Source organism: Penaeus japonicus, unplaced genomic scaffold, assembly GCF_977035675.1.
Source record: "Penaeus japonicus unplaced genomic scaffold, GWHDUDI00000001_assembly GWHDUDI00000024, whole genome shotgun sequence".
In the NCBI taxonomy this organism is placed as follows: domain Eukaryota; kingdom Metazoa; phylum Arthropoda; class Malacostraca; order Decapoda; family Penaeidae; genus Penaeus; species Penaeus japonicus.
In genome coordinates, this window is record NW_028234426.1 from 18,470,665 (window position 1) to 18,480,664 (window position 10,000).

Sequence of the window (10,000 nt, forward strand, 5' to 3'; positions counted from 1 at the left end):
GACCCGACAGACGCGTTAACAAGGAGGACTTTGTTTCTGTGCTGGTGTGCATGCCGTGGGCAGAAAGTAATCGTGTCAGTAACAGACCTCCAATTGTCTAACGTGTTAAAAGGGCCATGCATTGCGGCTAGTGTATGCATATATAATTGTATTTGTGTGTGAGGGGGGGGGGTAGTGTGTTTGTGTGAAAGGCTTAATTAACCGAACTAGAGTCGAAACCGGACACATACAAATTGTGTGAAACTCATTCCCTCGCAGCAGGCAATGATCATTTCTCCACCCAAAGGGTGAGTGTGACGCAGGACACAGAAATGCGTGACGGCGCTCTGAGTGAACTGGAAGCGTCGATTCCCTTTCTGTTCGATGATCTAAGCGCGTTCTGGCAACGCAGCCTGACGCACTATTGTAGTGATTCCCCGAGACATTCCCTTGCCCCAAAGTAAAATCCCGATTGAATCCATGGTAACGTGAGTTCCGTCCTGTGTAGGGGTAGGCTGCCACCAGCTGATAAGGGATCAGCACCCATGTATATGCGAGACAGTAGAAGACGTGTAAAATGTATGTTATTTATGTGTATGAGTGTATGTCAGTTTGTATGTAGAAAGAAATAGAGTTCCTACACAGGACATTGCCGAGCAGGCGTGGCTAGAGTCAGGCAAACATTCTTATTCCCGTGTTTTACATTTTGTCTTGAAAGATATAAAATAAAGTTCCGAACATCAATGTTTATTATTTATTATTCCAAACACAAAAGGTCTCTCCTCCTCCCATATTCAAATAAATTCCTTGGCCTGGCCATGAATTTCTCTATGGCCGCAACCCTTTGAACAATAAAAATGGCAAGTAAAATTCAGTAAAAAAGAGAAAAAACAACAAGTGCCAAAAGGGCACAAGTTGTGAGCAGTGTCGTTGCCGAGCTAGTGGCTCATGTACAAGAGGGCATCTGCTGCCGAACCATGACCTCGCAGGGGTTATATGGGCCCCTTTCCAGGGGGGGGGAGTCAGTTGCAGGTCTTCCTTCCAGGGAGGAAGTAAGTGGGTAGGCCCTCCAGGGCAACGCCATCTCTTGGTGCCTCTTCCCCCTCGTGGCGATAAAGGGGAAACTCGTGCATTTCCCCTGGAGGGATGGCTGGGGCGAAGCACATCACTACAACTCCTCCCCCTCGAAGTTCACAGGCTGCATTGTCAAGGCCTGTGGACTGAACCAAGAACTGCAAGAGAAAGGGGTTTTAATGCCGAGCATAGTTAAATCACCATCCAGGCAAAAGAATAAATCTGTAAAAATATAAAAAGGGGAGAGAACCGCGACCTTTAATAAAATCCAATATTAAGAAAATAAATTAATAAAAATATCAAGAAAAGAAATTAAAAACTGGCTGAAACCAACAAAAAAAAAAAATACCCAAACTTAAAACAAAAAGCAAAACTTAAAATTAACCTTAAAATAAAACCAGAGTAAAATTACCGTAAACATGGATAACCCGTTACTAACAGTTTACCAGGCGAGACCTTTCCAGCGCTTTCCCAAAACTAGCAATTGTAGCAGTCTCACTCCTGAAAAGACCAGCTGCGCCGTAAAGGATCAAGACCTACTTGGCTCGTTCAACGCCGTTTACTCCCGGGTATTCGTACCATAAACACCGTACAACGAGCCATCGAACAGGAACGCCATCACAAATCAGGGATAACCCACACTAATATTCTTGACACTAGCAACTGTAGCAGTCTCACTTCGGAGAGAAACCAGCTACGCCATAAAGGGTTATTACCTAGTTAGGTGGTTTATGCTCGTTTTACTCCCGGCCACACCTACCAGGAACACCTGAATCCTCAGTTTCATCCTCGCCGGCGTCAGTCACGTCCACACCACCCTCGGGGAAGAACTCGAGCTCTTCTCGTACCACGTACCGCTTCATCTGGTTACAGTGGTAACCCTTTTCTCGGTAAGGCGGCTGTGTTGACTGGCAGATGAAAGTGACAGGGCCTACCTGCTTCTTCACTCGGAGAGGGCCACTCCACCGGGAACCAAGAGCTCGGCCGGCAACTCCTGTCCGGCGGGCGTACTCTCTGACGAGGACAAGATCACCTTCTGCTGGCGTGAACTTTTGCCGCACTCTCCGGTTGTAGTCCTCGGCCCATATTGACTGTGCGCGACGGGCCGTTTCCACTGCAACCCCTCGAGCCTCCTTGAGCCTTTCGCGGAACCGTTGCGCGGATCCTTCATCAACCTCCTGCCTGTTCGTCAGCCCTACAGGGAAATAACCATCCTTCCCTATCATGAGGTACAACGGCGGCTGTCCGGTACTCCTGTGTACCGCCGTATTCAGGGCGAGACGCACGTACGGAAGGAGCTCATCCCATTCGTCCGGGTGTTCTCCTACCAGGGTAGCCAGGGCATCCTTTATAACCCTGTTACTTCTTTCTACCATACCATTAGCCTGTGGATGGAAAGCCGTGGTATATCCCAACTTTATCTTCAACATTTCACATACCTGGGAAAATAGACGGTTTTTAAATTCACCCCCAGAATCCGTTACCAGAACATTAGGTGGTCCAAAAAGTGTCACATATTTCTCCACAAATGCATTAGCCACCGTTTCTGCATCCTTGTTCTTCAAAGGTATTAACTGCAAATACCTGGTAAGATGTTCTACGATGACCAGAACGTATCGGTAACCATTCAGAGATCCTTGTAAATCTAGTAGATCTGCCGACACCCTCTCCATAACCTGTGTCACCTCTGGGGCTGAACTTAATTTAGCCCTTCGCACCGCAACTCCTTTCCGCCGTTGACATTGGGGGCACGCTGCTACGAACCTCTTGACGCCCATCAACATCTGAGGAAAGTAATACTGGTCTCTCAGACGTGTGTAAGTCCTGTAGACTCCAGGGTGGGCTGCTGTTGGTTCACAGTGCACCGATCTTATTGCCTCATCCCTCATGGTGCGAGGGATCACTAGCTGCTGAATCACACGGTCTGGAAGGTGACGTAAATGGTACAACATGCCATCGCTTACCTCGAACTCTTCTAAAGGAAAGGGGGTTCTTCGTCGGGGCAGTCTTTGTTCCTGAAGGTACTGGAGAATCTCAGTCCATAAGGGGTCCTTCCGTTGCTCTTCGGCAATCTTCTGGGCGTCCATAACACGAGATGTTGCAGCTACTGCTCTGCTTAGGAGGTCAGGTACGTGATGGGAAGCACCTGGTTTGTACCGTAGTTCGTACTGGTAAAAGGAGAGTTCATGGGACCATCTTGTCATCCTGATCGATTTAGTGACCTGTTTAAATACATATACTAGGGGCCGGTGGTCAGTGTAAATCACAAATGATTTGCCATATAGATATTGCATCAAAATTTCTGACAGCTTCGACAACTGCCAGGGCCTCAATATCAATCACCGGGTATCTCCTTTCTACCTCCCTCAGCTTTCGTGAAAAATAGGCAACAGCATGAGGGACCCCTTCCCCATCTCGCTGCATAAGACATGCGCCGATGGCTACCTGTGATGCATCGGAGTGCACCTCAAAGGGACGGTTAAAATCTGGTTTCCGGAGGACTGGTGCCGACATCAGCCGTCGCTGCAGCTCTTCAAATGCCTGCTGATGCTCTTCTGTCCACCGAAATGATCTTCCCTTCCTAGTTAAAGAGGTGAGTGGGGCAGCTATCATTGCATAATTGGGGATATGTTTTCGGAAGAATCCAGTACATCCTAAAAACTGTCTGACTCCTTTCACATTCTGTGGGGGCTTCATTGTCTTAATGGCCTCTACTTTTGCTGGGTCTGGCTGTATCCCTTCCTTGGTTATGAGATATCCCAAGAATTTAAATTCATGAGTGGCAAAAGAGGACTTACCGATACCGACATTTAGGCAGAAACCAGCCTTACTGAGCAGGTCTAACGTTTCTTCCAGATGTTCGAGATGTTCTTCAAATGAGCGAGAGTAAACCACCACGTCATCCAGATATGCTAGCACATGTCTCCCCAAGACTGGAGCCAATACTGTGTTGATGGCCCTCTGGAAGGTGGATGGGGCCGTGGCGAGTCCAAAAGGAAGCCTGGCAAACTGGAAAAGTCGGTGGCCATCTGAAAAAGCCGTTTTATGCCTATCCTCTGGATCTACTTCCACTGTCCAGTAAGCAGAACGGGCATCAAGGGCAGTGAACCACTCAGTGTTATGCAGTTCATCAATGGTCTGGTCTATACGGGGCATTGGATATGCATCCCCAATCGTTACTTTGTTCAGGTTCCTAAAGTCAATACAGAACCTTACCTGCCCATCCTTTTTCCTGACCAGAACCACGGGGGACAACCAAGGAGATTTTGAAGGCTCGATGATGCCACCGGTAAGCATCTTATCACATTCTTCTCTTATGGTGGTCCTTGCATGTTCCGGCAGACGCCACTGTCTGGTCCTCAGAGGGGTCTCACTGGAGGTTACTATCCTATGGGAAATACCTGGCACCTTCCCCAGTGGAGCTCCTTCCTTAAATAAATTGGGAAATTTGTTTAAAATGGAAAACAATTGATATCTTTGTTCAATTGTAAGATGGTTTACCTTCTCCTTCGGTATGTCGAAGCTAGCTTCCGTCTCACCCACAGTGTAGGTTTCGAAATTAGCTTCAGGGAAGACGGTATATTGGTCCTCAGTGTAGCCGAAATCTTGGGTCCCATAAAAGTCATCGAAATCGTCGATGAATTCCTCTGTAACACTGCTTAGAGAGTCCCCATCATTATCCTCCCTGCTCGTGGGCACAAAGTTCTTATGAGGCACTTCCCTTGAAGCAGAGTCTTGGTGAAAAGTTTGTTCTACTGGCTCAACTCTTGCAATAACCATACCCCCCTTAAGTGTCACTGGCTTTGGTCCATCATTCACTACCCACACATTAACCATGTTCGTTTTTACAGTCACCACGGTCCTAGGCACTAAAACACGATCAGTAATTCCACAAATACATACCTCCGGATGCCTGGTTCCATTCTGCACTTGTCCATGTATAAAAACACCACTATGGGGAGGGCACTGCACTGTCTTCTGAACCACAACACCGTTTTCTACCTCACCCATGTTGCACGTCCGTCCACCTGAACCAGGTTTTTCTCTTCCGGGGATTGTCTTATTAATCACCTGCACCTCCCTTGAGGCGGAATCGGAATACGTGAGCGGCACCTTCACGCCATTAAACACCATATATTTTCTAAGGGGTGAGTGGTAAGAGATTAGCCGGAAGTTGAATCTTCGGAGTAAGTCTATGCCCAGTAAAATATCACCTGGGAAAGATATTTCATCCACTATACATACTTTATGGAAGCAGAAGACATGAGGAGCGATTTCAATCCTTACCGTCGCTTCCGCTTCAGGCTGAAACTGTCGTCCCGAAGCACCTCGCAGGGTTTTCGATGAAGAAAAGGGTCGGTGTATTTTAAACCTTTCCATGGCATCTCGGGAAAGTATAGTTACTTCTGATCCAGTATCCACAAATCCTTCAGCCGTTTGACCATTAACCTGTAAGTGTACTATGGGTCTTCCATGTTTTACTTGGCTACTCACGGGCATTACTGGTTCCTTGGGGTCCTGCGCCTGGGGTTGGAACCTCTTCGTCCCGGCGGGCCGCGAGAAAGGGACACCTATTGGCAAAGTGTCCTTCCTTCTTACACAGGAAACACCTCGTCAGTTGACGACTTCGACAGTCGGCTGTATCATGGGAGTCAGATTTGTGGTAAGAACAATACCTTTCAACAGGAGCTACTTGCCTTGGACGTAAACTTCTCCTTGGGTACTCAGGTTCACCTGCTGTCTCTGGGGTACTCACATTACCTTCACTTTCACCTTTTACACCAACTCGAAGGTTCCAAATCCTCTGAGAAGCATCGACAATCTCCGACAACGAACCATCCTCCTTTAGGACTAAAGCTTCCCTCAACCAAAATGGCAAACCTCTTAAAAATACCCTCCTGATCAATTCGTCAGGATCCCCTATGGCTCCAGGATAATCATAAAAACCTTGGTACACATTACCTTCTAAAAGAACATAAAAATCAAGAGGAGCTTGATCGGACTTCAACTTATATCCTTCAAGTATGCTAAAGAAATCTGTGGCAGAACATGTCCCCCTGAATTTAACCCTTACTTTAACTTTAAATTCCTCCCAACTTGAAATTCTATCAAACAGGGGTCCATTGATTATCAAGTCTGCCGTTCCTCTGCACGAAGCCTTCGCCGCGCGAATATAGGCCGAATCAGTGGGAGGTCTAGTCAAATTCTCAATGCTGCGGATCCAACTCTCTACCTCCTGATTCCTTTTAAGTGGTTGAGCAGCAGAGGTCTCAGCTTTAAAAATAATTACCGCTTCCTTCTGTATAACATACTCTACAGGTTCACGGGAAGAAGCTTCACTAGTACTTGGTGTTGCCCTGTTCTGTTCTAATTTTAATTCCAATTCAGAGTTCCTTACCTGCAAATCATTAACCAGAGTTGTCAGATTATTAATTTGAGTCTGCAACTCGTCAAACAAGGAAATGTCCATGTTTTCTCTGGGCAAAAGGGTCAACTCACCACTCGTGTTGGAATCGTCTCGTGAAGATTCTCCCGATGGACCTGCCTCTGACTCACCAACTAACCCTCTCCGCAGCTTTCGTTTACCCATTACTTTAAATTAATGAAATAGACCTTTACCTAAACGAAAAATACTGGACTTTTAATCCCTGAAACAAACTTTTAACCCACATGAAAGAATACCTGAAATTAATGCTTGCCTGAAACATTCAGATCCCACCGCTGATCACCAAAATAAATAAGAGCTGTAGTGATTCCCCGAGACATTCCCTTGCCCCAAAGTAAAATCCCGATTGAATCCATGGTAACGTGAGTTCCGTCCTGTGTAGGGGTAGGCTGCCACCAGCTGATAAGGGATCAGCACCCATGTATATGCGAGACAGTAGAAGACGTGTAAAATGTATGTTATTTATGTGTATGAGTGTATGTCAGTTTGTATGTAGAAAGAAATAGAGTTCCTACACAGGACATTGCCGAGCAGGCGTGGCTAGAGTCAGGCAAACATTCTTATTCCCGTGTTTTACATTTTGTCTTGAAAGATATAAAATAAAGTTCCGAACATCAATGTTTATTATTTATTATTCCAAACACAAAAGGTCTCTCCTCCTCCCATATTCAAATAAATTCCTTGGCCTGGCCATGAATTTCTCTATGGCCGCAACCCTTTGAACAATAAAAATGGCAAGTAAAATTCAGTAAAAAAGAGAAAAAACAACAAGTGCCAAAAGGGCACAAGTTGTGAGCAGTGTCGTTGCCGAGCTAGTGGCTCATGTACAAGAGGGCATCTGCTGCCGAACCATGACCTCGCAGGGGTTATATGGGCCCCTTTCCAGGGGGGGGGAGTCAGTTGCAGGTCTTCCTTCCAGGGAGGAAGTAAGTGGGTAGGCCCTCCAGGGCAACGCCATCTCTTGGTGCCTCTTCCCCCTCGTGGCGATAAAGGGGAAACTCGTGCATTTCCCCTGGAGGGATGGCTGGGGCGAAGCACATCACTACACTATGACGCATAGTGCCTCTTGGCTTTGTTTGGTCGCCCAACTTTATATCTTATCTCTAGTGTGCTTGCATCTGTCGCATAGAGTATCATCCTGTTGATGCCGAATTTTCCGTTTTGTGCTCTCCACTTCGGGGTATATAAATCTGTCCGTAAGATATAAAATGTAAATGCTATATCTATATAAACATATAGCTGAACGTAGTGTATTTACAAGATATCCTAATCAATATATGTTCTCTGGAGAAAAAGCATATTGCCAAGGTGGTATGTAATTTACATGCACGTTCTCCCCCTCGGTCTCTTCCCCTCTCCTGATCTGCCCTATCGCTCCCTCTCCCCTCCACTTCCCCCCTTCCCCCTCCCCTTCCCCTTCACCCCCTCCTCCCGCCACGCGATATTATGTTACTGACCAAGCTGGTGCTCTGGGAGGGCCGAGCGCGGGGTCAAGGGTAACTTCGTTAAGTGGCCACGAGAGGGCGCGGTGGACCTGCTGGACCGCGTGTTTGCTCACAATCTAACAAATGAGGCAGTTGGTGGAGCGTCATTACGGTAATTATGTGGCGCTGACCAACCCGGCTCTCGATGCCCCCTCGCGCTCCTCTCTCCTCATCCTCGCCCTATCTCCCCTCTTCTATCCTCCGGCCGCGTCTTCCTTTCATTTACCACTGTCTCCCCTTTAGCTTTTCAATGCATAAAACAACTGAGGAGATATTCAGAAGTCTTTTGTTTACCTTTAGTTTGTTTGCTAGTAATTATGGTTCGTGGAGTCTTACGAGCCAGAAAATTAGCATTAGTTGTTACCTGCAGCTATGGACGAAGCATGACCGAGGTTCTGAAATATGAGAAGGAAACAACAGCGTGTGAGCTATCGGTGGCCTCTATCTGGGAAACCTGCGATAACAGCAGGCAGGTACACCGGAGATAAGGAGATAACCTAATTACGCCTACAGAACAAGGTGTTGGCCGGATCAGGCTGCCATCTGGAACACGGGCCCGAGGCGTTCCGTCCTCCTCTTACTCCCACTTACATCTCCTTCCTCCTCTTCCTTCTTTTCCTTAGTGATGTTAGTAATTGTGACAGTGTTTACTGGCTTGATTGTTGTGGTGAAAATATTGTGCTACTGCTTTTTAGGGGGTGGAGGGAGAAACGGTAGGCGAAGATGAAAATGGAATTCCGAAATTAAGAGAAGTTGAGAGAAAATTTTCATACTGTCTGCGGACTTGGCGAAATGCACATAGTGACGATGATTACCACGTCAACGGCGAGAAGAGAGGAGGGAGAGAAAGGCGGAGGAGAGAGAGGGAGGAGCAGGCGGTGAGCAGGGAGAGAGAAAAACAAGAGATGGACACTATCTCGCATCTAAGTGACGCAGCGAACTAGCTTTTGTCAAGTACTGCCGATAAGCAGATAAGCTAATTACGGCCACAGAACAAGGCGGCCGGTGAGCCAGCGCGCCATCTGCGGTACAATCAGGGTATAATCATTCTCCCCACCCCCTCCCTCCCTCCCCTCCCCTTCTTATATCACCCCTAGAATTGTAGAGGAATGCTATACCATTAGCCATATCCACATGATCATTTGTCCGAGTAATCACGCAAAAACGCATCTTGCAACGACACAGATAAATCCTTCTCAAGATGTAAATAAAGTCATTATCCAGTCAAGAACTGAGCCAAGGGAGGGGGAGGGGGAGGGGGAGGGGGAAGGGGGTCTCCCTCACCTCCTCCTCCCGCCGCTCCCCTCCGGCTACGCAAGGGCCACGGCAACGAAATGACATAATTGAAGGATAAGTCTTGCCATAATAAGATAATTGCGAAGATAAAGAAGCAGCGCTGATGACCACTCGCTCGCCGCGATGCCAGCGCTGCTCTCTCGGCCACTCCAGCGGTTGGATGCTTTGCGTGTGTTTCACGCTAACACACACAGCAGCCTCTCTCTCTCTCTCTCTCTCTCTCTCTCTCTCTCTCTCTCTCTCTCTCTCTCTCTCTCTCTCTCTCTCTCTCTCTCTCTCTCTCTCTCTCTCTCTCTCTCTCTCTCTCTCTCTCTCTCTCTCTCTCTCTCTCTCTCTCTCTCTCTCTCTCTCACTCTCTCTTACTCTCTCTCTTACCCCTCCTCTCTCTCTCTCACTCTTTCTCCCTCTCCGCCCCACTTCTCTCTCTCACTCCCCCCCCCCCGCACTCTCTCTCTCTCTCTCTCTCTTTCTCACTCTTTCTCTCTCTCTACCCCTCTTTCTCTAACTCACTCTCTCTCACTCCCCCCTCTCTCTCTCTCTGACAGTTGTTAAACTCTCTCTCTCTCACTCTCTCTCACTCTCTCTCTTACTCTCTCTCTCTCTCTCTCTCTCTCTCTCTCTCTCTCTCTCTCTCTCTCTCTCTCTCTCTCTCTCTCTCTCTCTCTCCTAAAAAAACATTCAAGTTTTTTTTTCAGATGCTGATATCATCGAAATGACAACG